Genomic DNA, 15264 nt, shown 5'->3' with positions numbered 1-15264 from the left:
CCGTGCTGTGACTCCCTCCTTTTCCGCTGACCCATTGGCAGTATCACTTTTCGGCCCGCGTTAACTCCCATAACCTTTTGTAATAAAAGTCTGCGATCGGATGCATATTTGTGTTGCCCATCAGTCATAAAACATCGAACTTCACGTTCACAGTCTGCCGTGTGTTTTTGTAGCGATCGAAATCATATTGAACCCGCGAGCTAGAGTCACAATGAGGAGACTGAGTCTCCCACTTCACTCAGCAGTCAGTATCGCTTCTCGGCCTTTTGGCTAAGATCAAGTGTAGTATCTGTTCTTATCAGTTTAATATCTGATACGTCCCCTACCCGGGGACCATATATTAAATTGCTTTTTGGAAGAGGGAGATGGAAAAGGGGCTTGCCCCGTCCACTCCACGCATCGACCTGGTATTGCAGCACTTCCAGAAACGGTGCACCCCCCTCCCTCAACGTGTTGAAAACAGACCACGTAGGACATGTCTCTAATGTGCCCTCGCCTTGATTTCTTGTTTTCGCCATGCTAGCGTGCAAATTGCTTATGTGTTGACTGAGCCCCTCTACCAGGTGCGCATTTCTAATAGTCATGCGCTATGGCATCATTTACACACTTGCCCAACTTCTCTTTTTGGAACTTTGGCCGTGTTTGAACTTTTCGCCACTGTCTGGCACTTTCCTTTTGAGGACCTGTTACATGCATCTCACTGTAAAATGAATTGAACCGGTACCTGTTGAGTGAGACCACTAGCTGCCAGTTCAGTCAGATGAATAGATCCATTCCCCCAACGTGAAAATCCACTCTGCATAATTTCTGCCGCTGTTTGCCACAGTCGGGTCTGTGCCGATATGTCAAAAGAAAGGCAAACACTCTTCATATGGTTGCGCTTTTATTTATAATATTATTTTCTTCTTTCCTTTAGTTTCAAACAGAGAAGCATGTGGATATATTTTTAACAAAGTGTTGTTCACACTCCAGACCAATAGGTGGCAGCAGCGGGCGGATCACGCCGTGTCTCTAATGTGAGGAGACAGGCCTGTTTTTTAGTCTTTCCGCTGACTTTTTTCTTTTAAATGCAGATCAAACAACACTTGATTGCAGTGTCATTTATCTTTGTCTGGTGTGAACTCACTTAGGTTTTTGCCTCATTTATTGGCGATCAATGGACAGCCTGGCCATGTTAGCTTAGCTTTTACTATGGATATACAGCATGGCGTGATGAGATATGTGCCCATTTCTCTCAAGTAAAATGTGAACAAGTTTTGTTCAGTCTCACTACAAAAGTGTCTCTTGTATATTAGCGTCCTGTAGATTATCAGAGCCTTTATAGTGTGTGGTTCTGGACTGGTCATTGCTATACATTGCCAGCACCATCACCTATCATCGTATGACCGTGAATGAGGCCCCTGTGTGTGAGGTGTACAAGTCATACTTACCTGGCAGGGGAGATACCATGATCAAGAAGGTGGTTCACCCAGGGCGAGGCTCGGTCACTGCATTCCGATTGAGCTGACCTCTGCGAATTCCCCAAATGTGGGAATCTCGACTGCATAATTTCTGGTAGTGGGGGACTGCGTTCGCGCTCTCCCCTGATGTGCTTGTTTAATGCAACCAACAGCTGTGGCAGCATATGGCACTAGAGAACCGCGTGCATCAAACGCCATTTCACGCTCAATCACAGGCTTTGCCCTTGCCCGTTGTGTCAGTGCAAGTCGGTACCGCATCACTTCACATCTGTGCCACTACTGAAGAAGCAAAACAAGCTCCTATGATATTGTTATATCCTCACACTCAGTCATTTAGAATAATATGTGGGTTGCAACTGATGCCCCCGCCCACCGTATTAAAAGTGGGGCATTTTTCAGTGAAACGCGTCAAGTCACAGTGGCAGCGGCTCTCCGTTGTTAATATAAAGACAGTCAACGAGTAGAGACAAATCTTAAATTGTTTACTTTAGTTTGCAGATATTTATGATGGATGCACTCTATGTTTTGAAATCTTCTGAAGGTTGACAACATGCCGAAAAAAACACAGCAGATTACGACCAGTCGGCGCGAGAGACCGTGCTGTGACTCCCTCCTTTTCCGCTGACCCATTGGCAGTATCACTTTTCGGCCCGCGTTAACTCCCATAACCTTTTGTAATAAAAGTCTGCGATCGGATGCATATTTGTGTTGCCCATCAGTCATAAAACATCGAACTTCACGTTCACAGTCTGCCGTGTGTTTTTGTAGCGATCGAAATCATATTGAACCCGCGAGCTAGAGTCACAATGAGGAGACTGAGTCTCCCACTTCACTCAGCAGTCAGTATCGCTTCTCGGCCTTTTGGCTAAGATCAAGTGTAGTATCTGTTCTTATCAGTTTAATATCTGATACGTCCCCTACCCGGGGACCATATATTAAATTGCTTTTTGGAACAGGGAGATGGAAAAGGGGCTTGCCCCGTCCACTCCACGCATCAACCTGGTATTGCAGCACTTCCAGAAACGGTGCACCCCCCTCCCTCAACGTGTTGAAAACAGACCACGTAGGACGTGTCTCTAATGTGCCCTCGCCTTGATTTCTTGTTTTCGCCATGCTAGCGTGCAAATTGCGTATGTGTTGACTGAGCCCCTCTACCAGGTGCGCATTTCTAATAGTCATGCGCTATGGCATCATTTACACACTTGCCCAACTTCTCTTTTTGGAACTTTGGCCGTGTTTGAACTTTTCGCCACTGTCTGGCACTTTCCTTTTGAGGACCTGTTACATGCATCTCACTGTAAAATGAATTGAACCGGTACCTGTTGAGTGAGACCACTAGCTGCCAGTTCAGTCAGATGAATAGATCCATTCCCCCAACGTGAAAATCCACTCTGCATAATTTCTGCCGCTGTTTGCCACAGTCGGGTCTGTGCCGATATGTCAAAAGAAAGGCAAACACTCTTCATATGGTTGCGCTTTTATTTATAATATTATTTTCTTCTTTCCTTTAGTTTCAAACAGAGAAGCATGTGGATATATTTTTAACAAAGTGTTGTTCACACTCCAGACCAATAGGTGGCAGCAGCGGGCGGATCACGCCGTGTCTCTAATGTGAGGAGACAGGCCTGTTTTTTAGTCTTTCCGCTGACTTTTTTCTTTTAAATGCAGATCAAACAACACTTGATTGCAGTGTCATTTATCTTTGTCTGGTGTGAACTCACTTAGGTTTTTGCCTCATTTATTGGCGATCAATGGACAGCCTGGCCATGTTAGCTTAGCTTTTACTATGGATATACAGCATGGCGTGATGAGATATGTGCCCATTTCTCTCAAGTAAAATGTGAACAAGTTTTGTTCAGTCTCACTACAAAAGTGTCTCTTGTATATTAGCGTCCTGTAGATTATCAGAGCCTTTATAGTGTGTGGTTCTGGACTGGTCATTGCTATACATTGCCAGCACCATCACCTATCATCGTATGACCGTGAATGAGGCCCCTGTGTGTGAGGTGTACAAGTCATACTTACCTGGCAGGGGAGATACCATGATCAAGAAGGTGGTTCACCCAGGGCGAGGCTCGGTCACTGCACTCCGATTGAGCTGACCTCTGCGAATTCCCCAAATGTGGGAATCTCGACTGCATAATTTCTGGTAGTGGGGGACTGCGTTCGCGCTCTCCCCTGATGTGCTTGTTTAATGCAACCAACAGCTGTGGCAGCATATGGCACTAGAGAACCGCGTGCATCAAACGCCATTTCACGCTCAATCACAGGCTTTGCCCTTGCCCGTTGTGTCAGTGCAAGTCGGTACCGCATCACTTCACATCTGTGCCACTACTGAAGAAGCAAAACAAGCTCCTATGATATTGTTATATCCTCACACTCAGTCATTTAGAATAATATGTGGGTTGCAACTGATGCCCCCGCCCACCGTATTAAAAGTGGGGCATTTTTCAGTGAAACGCGTCAAGTCACAGTGGCAGCGGCTCTCCGTTGTTAATATAAAGACAGTCAACGAGTAGAGACAAATCTTAAATTGTTTACTTTAGTTTGCAGATATTTATGATGGATGCACTCTATGTTTTGAAATCTTCTGAAGGTTGACAACATGCCGAAAAAAACACAGCAGATTACGACCAGTCGGCGCGGGAGACCGTGCTGTGACTCCCTCCTTTTCCGCTGACCCATTGGCAGTATCACTTTTCGGCCCGCGTTAACTCCCATAACCTTTTGTAATAAAAGTCTGCGATCGGATGCATATTTGTGTTGCCCATCAGTCATAAAACATCGAACTTCACGTTCACAGTCTGCCGTGTGTTTTTGTAGCGATCGAAATCATATTGAACCCGCGAGCTAGAGTCACAATGAGGAGACTGAGTCTCCCACTTCACTCAGCAGTCAGTATCGCTTCTCGGCCTTTTGGCTAAGATCAAGTGTAGTATCTGTTCTTATCAGTTTAATATCTGATACGTCCCCTACCCGGGGACCATATATTAAATTGCTTTTTGGAAGAGGGAGATGGAAAAGGGGCTTGCCCCGTCCACTCCACGCATCGACCTGGTATTGCAGCACTTCCAGAAACGGTGCACCCCCCTCCCTCAACGTGTTGAAAACAGACCACGTAGGACGTGTCTCTAATGTGCCCTCGCCTTGATTTCTTGTTTTCGCCATGCTAGCGTGCAAATTGCGTATGTGTTGACTGAGCCCCTCTACCAGGTGCGCATTTCTAATAGTCATGCGCTATGGCATCATTTACACACTTGCCCAACTTCTCTTTTTGGAACTTTGGCCGTGTTTGAACTTTTCGCCACTGTCTGGCACTTTCCTTTTGAGGACCTGTTACATGCATCTCACTGTAAAATGAATTGAACCGGTACCTGTTGAGTGAGACCACTAGCTGCCAGTTCAGTCAGATGAATAGATCCATTCCCCCAACGTGAAAATCCACTCTGCATAATTTCTGCCGCTGTTTGCCACAGTCGGGTCTGTGCCGATATGTCAAAAGAAAGGCAAACACTCTTCATATGGTTGCGCTTTTATTTATAATATTATTTTCTTCTTTCCTTTAGTTTCAAACAGAGAAGCATGTGGATATATTTTTAACAAAGTGTTGTTCACACTCCAGACCAATAGGTGGCAGCAGCGGGCGGATCACGCCGTGTCTCTAATGTGAGGAGACAGGCCTGTTTTTTAGTCTTTCCGCTGACTTTTTTCTTTTAAATGCAGATCAAACAACACTTGATTGCAGTGTCATTTATCTTTGTCTGGTGTGAACTCACTTAGGTTTTTGCCTCATTTATTGGCGATCAATGGACAGCCTGGCCATGTTAGCTTAGCTTTTACTATGGATATACAGCATGGCGTGATGAGATATGTGCCCATTTCTCTCAAGTAAAATGTGAACAAGTTTTGTTCAGTCTCACTACAAAAGTGTCTCTTGTATATTAGCGTCCTGTAGATTATCAGAGCCTTTATAGTGTGTGGTTCTGGACTGGTCATTGCTATACATTGCCAGCACCATCACCTATCATCGTATGACCGTGAATGAGGCCCCTGTGTGTGAGGTGTACAAGTCATACTTACCTGGCAGGGGAGATACCATGATCAAGAAGGTGGTTCACCCAGGGCGAGGCTCGGTCACTGCACTCCGATTGAGCTGACCTCTGCGAATTCCCCAAATGTGGGAATCTCGACTGCATAATTTCTGGTAGTGGGGGACTGCGTTCGCGCTCTCCCCTGATGTGCTTGTTTAATGCAACCAACAGCTGTGGCAGCATATGGCACTAGAGAACCGCGTGCATCAAACGCCATTTCACGCTCAATCACAGGCTTTGCCCTTGCCCGTTGTGTCAGTGCAAGTCGGTACCGCATCACTTCACATCTGTGCCACTACTGAAGAAGCAAAACAAGCTCCTATGATATTGTTATATCCTCACACTCAGTCATTTAGAATAATATGTGGGTTGCAACTGATGCCCCCGCCCACCGTATTAAAAGTGGGGCATTTTTCAGTGAAACGCGTCAAGTCACAGTGGCAGCGGCTCTCCGTTGTTAATATAAAGACAGTCAACGAGTAGAGACAAATCTTAAATTGTTTACTTTAGTTTGCAGATATTTATGATGGATGCACTCTATGTTTTGAAATCTTCTGAAGGTTGACAACATGCCGAAAAAAACACAGCAGATTACGACCAGTCGGCGCGGGAGACCGTGCTGTGACTCCCTCCTTTTCCGCTGACCCATTGGCAGTATCACTTTTCGGCCCGCGTTAACTCCCATAACCTTTTGTAATAAAAGTCTGCGATCGGATGCATATTTGTGTTGCCCATCAGTCATAAAACATCGAACTTCACGTTCACAGTCTGCCGTGTGTTTTTGTAGCGATCGAAATCATATTGAACCCGCGAGCTAGAGTCACAATGAGGAGACTGAGTCTCCCACTTCACTCAGCAGTCAGTATCGCTTCTCGGCCTTTTGGCTAAGATCAAGTGTAGTATCTGTTCTTATCAGTTTAATATCTGATACGTCCCCTACCCGGGGACCATATATTAAATTGCTTTTTGGAAGAGGGAGATGGAAAAGGGGCTTGCCCCGTCCACTCCACGCATCGACCTGGTATTGCAGCACTTCCAGAAACGGTGCACCCCCCTCCCTCAACGTGTTGAAAACAGACCACGTAGGACGTGTCTCTAATGTGCCCTCGCCTTGATTTCTTGTTTTCGCCATGCTAGCGTGCAAATTGCGTATGTGTTGACTGAGCCCCTCTACCAGGTGCGCATTTCTAATAGTCATGCGCTATGGCATCATTTACACACTTGCCCAACTTCTCTTTTTGGAACTTTGGCCGTGTTTGAACTTTTCGCCACTGTCTGGCACTTTCCTTTTGAGGACCTGTTACATGCATCTCACTGTAAAATGAATTGAACCGGTACCTGTTGAGTGAGACCACTAGCTGCCAGTTCAGTCAGATGAATAGATCCATTCCCCCAACGTGAAAATCCACTCTGCATAATTTCTGCCGCTGTTTGCCACAGTCGGGTCTGTGCCGATATGTCAAAAGAAAGGCAAACACTCTTCATATGGTTGCGCTTTTATTTATAATATTATTTTCTTCTTTCCTTTAGTTTCAAACAGAGAAGCATGTGGATATATTTTTAACAAAGTGTTGTTCACACTCCAGACCAATAGGTGGCAGCAGCGGGCGGATCACGCCGTGTCTCTAATGTGAGGAGACAGGCCTGTTTTTTAGTCTTTCCGCTGACTTTTTTCTTTTAAATGCAGATCAAACAACACTTGATTGCAGTGTCATTTATCTTTGTCTGGTGTGAACTCACTTAGGTTTTTGCCTCATTTATTGGCGATCAATGGACAGCCTGGCCATGTTAGCTTAGCTTTTACTATGGATATACAGCATGGCGTGATGAGATATGTGCCCATTTCTCTCAAGTAAAATGTGAACAAGTTTTGTTCAGTCTCACTACAAAAGTGTCTCTTGTATATTAGCGTCCTGTAGATTATCAGAGCCTTTATAGTGTGTGGTTCTGGACTGGTCATTGCTATACATTGCCAGCACCATCACCTATCATCGTATGACCGTGAATGAGGCCCCTGTGTGTGAGGTGTACAAGTCATACTTACCTGGCAGGGGAGATACCATGATCAAGAAGGTGGTTCACCCAGGGCGAGGCTCGGTCACTGCACTCCGATTGAGCTGACCTCTGCGAATTCCCCAAATGTGGGAATCTCGACTGCATAATTTCTGGTAGTGGGGGACTGCGTTCGCGCTCTCCCCTGATGTGCTTGTTTAATGCAACCAACAGCTGTGGCAGCATATGGCACTAGAGAACCGCGTGCATCAAACGCCATTTCACGCTCAATCACAGGCTTTGCCCTTGCCCGTTGTGTCAGTGCAAGTCGGTACCGCATCACTTCACATCTGTGCCACTACTGAAGAAGCAAAACAAGCTCCTATGATATTGTTATATCCTCACACTCAGTCATTTAGAATAATATGTGGGTTGCAACTGATGCCCCCGCCCACCGTATTAAAAGTGGGGCATTTTTCAGTGAAACGCGTCAAGTCACAGTGGCAGCGGCTCTCCGTTGTTAATATAAAGACAGTCAACGAGTAGAGACAAATCTTAAATTGTTTACTTTAGTTTGCAGATATTTATGATGGATGCACTCTATGTTTTGAAATCTTCTGAAGGTTGACAACATGCCGAAAAAAACACAGCAGATTACGACCAGTCGGCGCGGGAGACCGTGCTGTGACTCCCTCCTTTTCCGCTGACCCATTGGCAGTATCACTTTTCGGCCCGCGTTAACTCCCATAACCTTTTGTAATAAAAGTCTGCGATCGGATGCATATTTGTGTTGCCCATCAGTCATAAAACATCGAACTTCACGTTCACAGTCTGCCGTGTGTTTTTGTAGCGATCGAAATCATATTGAACCCGCGAGCTAGAGTCACAATGAGGAGACTGAGTCTCCCACTTCACTCAGCAGTCAGTATCGCTTCTCGGCCTTTTGGCTAAGATCAAGTGTAGTATCTGTTCTTATCAGTTTAATATCTGATACGTCCCCTACCCGGGGACCATATATTAAATTGCTTTTTGGAACAGGGAGATGGAAAAGGGGCTTGCCCCGTCCACTCCACGCATCGACCTGGTATTGCAGCACTTCCAGAAACGGTGCACCCCCCTCCCTCAACGTGTTGAAAACAGACCACGTAGGACATGTCTCTAATGTGCCCTCGCCTTGATTTCTTGTTTTCGCCATGCTAGCGTGCAAATTGCTTATGTGTTGACTGAGCCCCTCTACCAGGTGCGCATTTCTAATAGTCATGCGCTATGGCATCATTTACACACTTGCCCAACTTCTCTTTTTGGAACTTTGGCCGTGTTTGAACTTTTCGCCACTGTCTGGCACTTTCCTTTTGAGGACCTGTTACATGCATCTCACTGTAAAATGAATTGAACCGGTACCTGTTGAGTGAGACCACTAGCTGCCAGTTCAGTCAGATGAATAGATCCATTCCCCCAACGTGAAAATCCACTCTGCATAATTTCTGCCGCTGTTTGCCACAGTCGGGTCTGTGCCGATATGTCAAAAGAAAGGCAAACACTCTTCATATGGTTGCGCTTTTATTTATAATATTATTTTCTTCTTTCCTTTAGTTTCAAACAGAGAAGCATGTGGATATATTTTTAACAAAGTGTTGTTCACACTCCAGACCAATAGGTGGCAGCAGCGGGCGGATCACGCCGTGTCTCTAATGTGAGGAGACAGGCCTGTTTTTTAGTCTTTCCGCTGACTTTTTTCTTTTAAATGCAGATCAAACAACACTTGATTGCAGTGTCATTTATCTTTGTCTGGTGTGAACTCACTTAGGTTTTTGCCTCATTTATTGGCGATCAATGGACAGCCTGGCCATGTTAGCTTAGCTTTTACTATGGATATACAGCATGGCGTGATGAGATATGTGCCCATTTCTCTCAAGTAAAATGTGAACAAGTTTTGTTCAGTCTCACTACAAAAGTGTCTCTTGTATATTAGCGTCCTGTAGATTATCAGAGCCTTTATAGTGTGTGGTTCTGGACTGGTCATTGCTATACATTGCCAGCACCATCACCTATCATCGTATGACCGTGAATGAGGCCCCTGTGTGTGAGGTGTACAAGTCATACTTACCTGGCAGGGGAGATACCATGATCAAGAAGGTGGTTCACCCAGGGCGAGGCTCGGTCACTGCATTCCGATTGAGCTGACCTCTGCGAATTCCCCAAATGTGGGAATCTCGACTGCATAATTTCTGGTAGTGGGGGACTGCGTTCGCGCTCTCCCCTGATGTGCTTGTTTAATGCAACCAACAGCTGTGGCAGCATATGGCACTAGAGAACCGCGTGCATCAAACGCCATTTCACGCTCAATCACAGGCTTTGCCCTTGCCCGTTGTGTCAGTGCAAGTCGGTACCGCATCACTTCACATCTGTGCCACTACTGAAGAAGCAAAACAAGCTCCTATGATATTGTTATATCCTCACACTCAGTCATTTAGAATAATATGTGGGTTGCAACTGATGCCCCCGCCCACCGTATTAAAAGTGGGGCATTTTTCAGTGAAACGCGTCAAGTCACAGTGGCAGCGGCTCTCCGTTGTTAATATAAAGACAGTCAACGAGTAGAGACAAATCTTAAATTGTTTACTTTAGTTTGCAGATATTTATGATGGATGCACTCTATGTTTTGAAATCTTCTGAAGGTTGACAACATGCCGAAAAAAACACAGCAGATTACGACCAGTCGGCGCGAGAGACCGTGCTGTGACTCCCTCCTTTTCCGCTGACCCATTGGCAGTATCACTTTTCGGCCCGCGTTAACTCCCATAACCTTTTGTAATAAAAGTCTGCGATCGGATGCATATTTGTGTTGCCCATCAGTCATAAAACATCGAACTTCACGTTCACAGTCTGCCGTGTGTTTTTGTAGCGATCGAAATCATATTGAACCCGCGAGCTAGAGTCACAATGAGGAGACTGAGTCTCCCACTTCACTCAGCAGTCAGTATCGCTTCTCGGCCTTTTGGCTAAGATCAAGTGTAGTATCTGTTCTTATCAGTTTAATATCTGATACGTCCCCTACCCGGGGACCATATATTAAATTGCTTTTTGGAACAGGGAGATGGAAAAGGGGCTTGCCCCGTCCACTCCACGCATCGACCTGGTATTGCAGCACTTCCAGAAACGGTGCACCCCCCTCCCTCAACGTGTTGAAAACAGACCACGTAGGACGTGTCTCTAATGTGCCCTCGCCTTGATTTCTTGTTTTCGCCATGCTAGCGTGCAAATTGCGTATGTGTTGACTGAGCCCCTCTACCAGGTGCGCATTTCTAATAGTCATGCGCTATGGCATCATTTACACACTTGCCCAACTTCTCTTTTTGGAACTTTGGCCGTGTTTGAACTTTTCGCCACTGTCTGGCATTTTCCTTTTGAGGACCTGTTACATGCATCTCACTGTAAAATGAATTGAACCGGTACCTGTTGAGTGAGACCACTAGCTGCCAGTTCAGTCAGATGAATAGATCCATTCCCCCAACGTGAAAATCCACTCTGCATAATTTCTGCCGCTGTTTGCCACAGTCGGGTCTGTGCCGATATGTCAAAAGAAAGGCAAACACTCTTCATATGGTTGCGCTTTTATTTATAATATTATTTTCTTCTTTCCTTTAGTTTCAAACAGAGAAGCATGTGGATATATTTTTAACAAAGTGTTGTTCACACTCCAGACCAATAGGTGGCAGCAGCGGGCGGATCACGCCGTGTCTCTAATGTGAGGAGACAGGCCTGTTTTTTAGTCTTTCCGCTGACTTTTTTCTTTTAAATGCAGATCAAACAACACTTGATTGCAGTGTCATTTATCTTTGTCTGGTGTGAACTCACTTAGGTTTTTGCCTCATTTATTGGCGATCAATGGACAGCCTGGCCATGTTAGCTTAGCTTTTACTATGGATATACAGCATGGCGTGATGAGATATGTGCCCATTTCTCTCAAGTAAAATGTGAACAAGTTTTGTTCAGTCTCACTACAAAAGTGTCTCTTGTATATTAGCGTCCTGTAGATTATCAGAGCCTTTATAGTGTGTGGTTCTGGACTGGTCATTGCTATACATTGCCAGCACCATCACCTATCATCGTATGACCGTGAATGAGGCCCCTGTGTGTGAGGTGTACAAGTCATACTTACCTGGCAGGGGAGATACCATGATCAAGAAGGTGGTTCACCCAGGGCGAGGCTCGGTCACTGCACTCCGATTGAGCTGACCTCTGCGAATTCCCCAAATGTGGGAATCTCGACTGCATAATTTCTGGTAGTGGGGGACTGCGTTCGCGCTCTCCCCTGATGTGCTTGTTTAATGCAACCAACAGCTGTGGCAGCATATGGCACTAGAGAACCGCGTGCATCAAACGCCATTTCACGCTCAATCACAGGCTTTGCCCTTGCCCGTTGTGTCAGTGCAAGTCGGTACCGCATCACTTCACATCTGTGCCACTACTGAAGAAGCAAAACAAGCTCCTATGATATTGTTATATCCTCACACTCAGTCATTTAGAATAATATGTGGGTTGCAACTGATGCCCCCGCCCACCGTATTAAAAGTGGGGCATTTTTCAGTGAAACGCGTCAAGTCACAGTGGCAGCGGCTCTCCGTTGTTAATATAAAGACAGTCAACGAGTAGAGACAAATCTTAAATTGTTTACTTTAGTTTGCAGATATTTATGATGGATGCACTCTATGTTTTGAAATCTTCTGAAGGTTGACAACATGCCGAAAAAAACACAGCAGATTACGACCAGTCGGCGCGGGAGACCGTGCTGTGACTCCCTCCTTTTCCGCTGACCCATTGGCAGTATCACTTTTCGGCCCGCGTTAACTCCCATAACCTTTTGTAATAAAAGTCTGCGATCGGATGCATATTTGTGTTGCCCATCAGTCATAAAACATCGAACTTCACGTTCACAGTCTGCCGTGTGTTTTTGTAGCGATCGAAATCATATTGAACCCGCGAGCTAGAGTCACAATGAGGAGACTGAGTCTCCCACTTCACTCAGCAGTCAGTATCGCTTCTCGGCCTTTTGGCTAAGATCAAGTGTAGTATCTGTTCTTATCAGTTTAATATCTGATACGTCCCCTACCCGGGGACCATATATTAAATTGCTTTTTGGAACAGGGAGATGGAAAAGGGGCTTGCCCCGTCCACTCCACGCATCGACCTGGTATTGCAGCACTTCCAGAAACGGTGCACCCCCCTCCCTCAACGTGTTGAAAACAGACCACGTAGGACGTGTCTCTAATGTGCCCTCGCCTTGATTTCTTGTTTTCGCCATGCTAGCGTGCAAATTGCGTATGTGTTGACTGAGCCCCTCTACCAGGTGCGCATTTCTAATAGTCATGCGCTATGGCATCATTTACACACTTGCCCAACTTCTCTTTTTGGAACTTTGGCCGTGTTTGAACTTTTCGCCACTGTCTGGCACTTTCCTTTTGAGGACCTGTTACATGCATCTCACTGTAAAATGAATTGAACCGGTACCTGTTGAGTGAGACCACTAGCTGCCAGTTCAGTCAGATGAATAGATCCATTCCCCCAACGTGAAAATCCACTCTGCATAATTTCTGCCGCTGTTTGCCACAGTCGGGTCTGTGCCGATATGTCAAAAGAAAGGCAAACACTCTTCATATGGTTGCGCTTTTATTTATAATATTATTTTCTTCTTTCCTTTAGTTTCAAACAGAGAAGCATGTGGATATATTTTTAACAAAGTGTTGTTCACACTCCAGACCAATAGGTGGCAGCAGCGGGCGGATCACGCCGTGTCTCTAATGTGAGGAGACAGGCCTGTTTTTTAGTCTTTCCGCTGACTTTTTTCTTTTAAATGCAGATCAAACAACACTTGATTGCAGTGTCATTTATCTTTGTCTGGTGTGAACTCACTTAGGTTTTTGCCTCATTTATTGGCGATCAATGGACAGCCTGGCCATGTTAGCTTAGCTTTTACTATGGATATACAGCATGGCGTGATGAGATATGTGCCCATTTCTCTCAAGTAAAATGTGAACAAGTTTTGTTCAGTCTCACTACAAAAGTGTCTCTTGTATATTAGCGTCCTGTAGATTATCAGAGCCTTTATAGTGTGTGGTTCTGGACTGGTCATTGCTATACATTGCCAGCACCATCACCTATCATCGTATGACCGTGAATGAGGCCCCTGTGTGTGAGGTGTACAAGTCATACTTACCTGGCAGGGGAGATACCATGATCAAGAAGGTGGTTCACCCAGGGCGAGGCTCGGTCACTGCACTCCGATTGAGCTGACCTCTGCGAATTCCCCAAATGTGGGAATCTCGACTGCATAATTTCTGGTAGTGGGGGACTGCGTTCGCGCTCTCCCCTGATGTGCTTGTTTAATGCAACCAACAGCTGTGGCAGCATATGGCACTAGAGAACCGCGTGCATCAAACGCCATTTCACGCTCAATCACAGGCTTTGCCCTTGCCCGTTGTGTCAGTGCAAGTCGGTACCGCATCACTTCACATCTGTGCCACTACTGAAGAAGCAAAACAAGCTCCTATGATATTGTTATATCCTCACACTCAGTCATTTAGAATAATATGTGGGTTGCAACTGATGCCCCCGCCCACCGTATTAAAAGTGGGGCATTTTTCAGTGAAACGCGTCAAGTCACAGTGGCAGCGGCTCTCCGTTGTTAATATAAAGACAGTCAACGAGTAGAGACAAATCTTAAATTGTTTACTTTAGTTTGCAGATATTTATGATGGATGCACTCTATGTTTTGAAATCTTCTGAAGGTTGACAACATGCCGAAAAAAACACAGCAGATTACGACCAGTCGGCGCGGGAGACCGTGCTGTGACTCCCTCCTTTTCCGCTGACCCATTGGCAGTATCACTTTTCGGCCCGCGTTAACTCCCATAACCTTTTGTAATAAAAGTCTGCGATCGGATGCATATTTGTGTTGCCCATCAGTCATAAAACATCGAACTTCACGTTCACAGTCTGCCGTGTGTTTTTGTAGCGATCGAAATCATATTGAACCCGCGAGCTAGAGTCACAATGAGGAGACTGAGTCTCCCACTTCACTCAGCAGTCAGTATCGCTTCTCGGCCTTTTGGCTAAGATCAAGTGTAGTATCTGTTCTTATCAGTTTAATATCTGATACGTCCCCTACCCGGGGACCATATATTAAATTGCTTTTTGGAACAGGGAGATGGAAAAGGGGCTTGCCCCGTCCACTCCACGCATCGACCTGGTATTGCAGCACTTCCAGAAACGGTGCACCCCCCTCCCTCAACGTGTTGAAAACAGACCACGTAGGACGTGTCTCTAATGTGCCCTCGCCTTGATTTCTTGTTTTCGCCATGCTAGCGTGCAAATTGCGTATGTGTTGACTGAGCCCCTCTACCAGGTGCGCATTTCTAATAGTCATGCGCTATGGCATCATTTACACACTTGCCCAACTTCTCTTTTTGGAACTTTGGCCGTGTTTGAACTTTTCGCCACTGTCTGGCACTTTCCTTTTGAGGACCTGTTACATGCATCTCACTGTAAAATGAATTGAACCGGTACCTGTTGAGTGAGACCACTAGCTGCCAGTTCAGTCAGATGAATAGATCCATTCCCCCAACGTGAAAATCCACTCTGCATAATTTCTGCCGCTGTTTGCCACAGTCGGGTCTGTGCCGATATGTCAAAAGAAAGGCAAACACTCTTCATATGGTTGC

At 45.7% G+C, this 15264-nt stretch overlaps 15 non-coding genes across 15 annotated transcripts; all 15 read left to right on the top strand.

The window, feature by feature from the left end:
* Window positions 1-250: 250 nt before the first annotated feature.
* On the top strand, window positions 251-441 carry LOC144463211 (U2 spliceosomal RNA). The gene has a single exon (XR_013491352.1). It is a non-coding gene; the product is annotated as a U2 spliceosomal RNA (small nuclear RNA).
* A 981-nt stretch (window positions 442-1422) lies between these two features.
* LOC144463036 (U1 spliceosomal RNA) lies at window positions 1423-1586 on the top strand. Its single transcript, XR_013491178.1, has one exon. It is a non-coding gene; the product is annotated as a U1 spliceosomal RNA (small nuclear RNA).
* Window positions 1587-2305: 719 nt separating this feature from the next.
* On the top strand, window positions 2306-2496 carry LOC144463270 (U2 spliceosomal RNA). Its single transcript, XR_013491411.1, has one exon. It is a non-coding gene; the product is annotated as a U2 spliceosomal RNA (small nuclear RNA).
* Window positions 2497-3477: 981 nt separating this feature from the next.
* LOC144463011 (U1 spliceosomal RNA) lies at window positions 3478-3641 on the top strand. Its single transcript, XR_013491153.1, has one exon. It is a non-coding gene; the product is annotated as a U1 spliceosomal RNA (small nuclear RNA).
* A 719-nt stretch (window positions 3642-4360) lies between these two features.
* On the top strand, window positions 4361-4551 carry LOC144463209 (U2 spliceosomal RNA). The gene has a single exon (XR_013491350.1). It is a non-coding gene; the product is annotated as a U2 spliceosomal RNA (small nuclear RNA).
* Window positions 4552-5532: 981 nt separating this feature from the next.
* LOC144462999 (U1 spliceosomal RNA) lies at window positions 5533-5696 on the top strand. Its single transcript, XR_013491142.1, has one exon. It is a non-coding gene; the product is annotated as a U1 spliceosomal RNA (small nuclear RNA).
* A 719-nt stretch (window positions 5697-6415) lies between these two features.
* Window positions 6416-6606, top strand: LOC144463208 (U2 spliceosomal RNA). Its single transcript, XR_013491349.1, has one exon. It is a non-coding gene; the product is annotated as a U2 spliceosomal RNA (small nuclear RNA).
* A 981-nt stretch (window positions 6607-7587) lies between these two features.
* LOC144462988 (U1 spliceosomal RNA) lies at window positions 7588-7751 on the top strand. The gene has a single exon (XR_013491131.1). It is a non-coding gene; the product is annotated as a U1 spliceosomal RNA (small nuclear RNA).
* Window positions 7752-8470: 719 nt separating this feature from the next.
* Window positions 8471-8661, top strand: LOC144463171 (U2 spliceosomal RNA). Its single transcript, XR_013491311.1, has one exon. It is a non-coding gene; the product is annotated as a U2 spliceosomal RNA (small nuclear RNA).
* Window positions 8662-9642: 981 nt separating this feature from the next.
* LOC144463035 (U1 spliceosomal RNA) lies at window positions 9643-9806 on the top strand. The gene has a single exon (XR_013491177.1). It is a non-coding gene; the product is annotated as a U1 spliceosomal RNA (small nuclear RNA).
* Window positions 9807-10525: 719 nt separating this feature from the next.
* On the top strand, window positions 10526-10716 carry LOC144463170 (U2 spliceosomal RNA). The gene has a single exon (XR_013491310.1). It is a non-coding gene; the product is annotated as a U2 spliceosomal RNA (small nuclear RNA).
* Window positions 10717-11697: 981 nt separating this feature from the next.
* Window positions 11698-11861, top strand: LOC144462977 (U1 spliceosomal RNA). Its single transcript, XR_013491120.1, has one exon. It is a non-coding gene; the product is annotated as a U1 spliceosomal RNA (small nuclear RNA).
* Window positions 11862-12580: 719 nt separating this feature from the next.
* Window positions 12581-12771, top strand: LOC144463169 (U2 spliceosomal RNA). Its single transcript, XR_013491309.1, has one exon. It is a non-coding gene; the product is annotated as a U2 spliceosomal RNA (small nuclear RNA).
* A 981-nt stretch (window positions 12772-13752) lies between these two features.
* LOC144462966 (U1 spliceosomal RNA) lies at window positions 13753-13916 on the top strand. Its single transcript, XR_013491109.1, has one exon. It is a non-coding gene; the product is annotated as a U1 spliceosomal RNA (small nuclear RNA).
* Window positions 13917-14635: 719 nt separating this feature from the next.
* Window positions 14636-14826, top strand: LOC144463168 (U2 spliceosomal RNA). The gene has a single exon (XR_013491308.1). It is a non-coding gene; the product is annotated as a U2 spliceosomal RNA (small nuclear RNA).
* Window positions 14827-15264: the final 438 nt, after the last annotated feature.

This window comes from Epinephelus lanceolatus, chromosome 4 (assembly GCF_041903045.1).
Source record: "Epinephelus lanceolatus isolate andai-2023 chromosome 4, ASM4190304v1, whole genome shotgun sequence".
Classification (NCBI taxonomy): Eukaryota; Metazoa; Chordata; class Actinopteri; order Perciformes; family Serranidae; genus Epinephelus; species Epinephelus lanceolatus.
The sequence above is the reverse complement of the archived record's forward strand: the minus strand, read 5'-3'. Positions and strand labels throughout refer to the sequence as shown.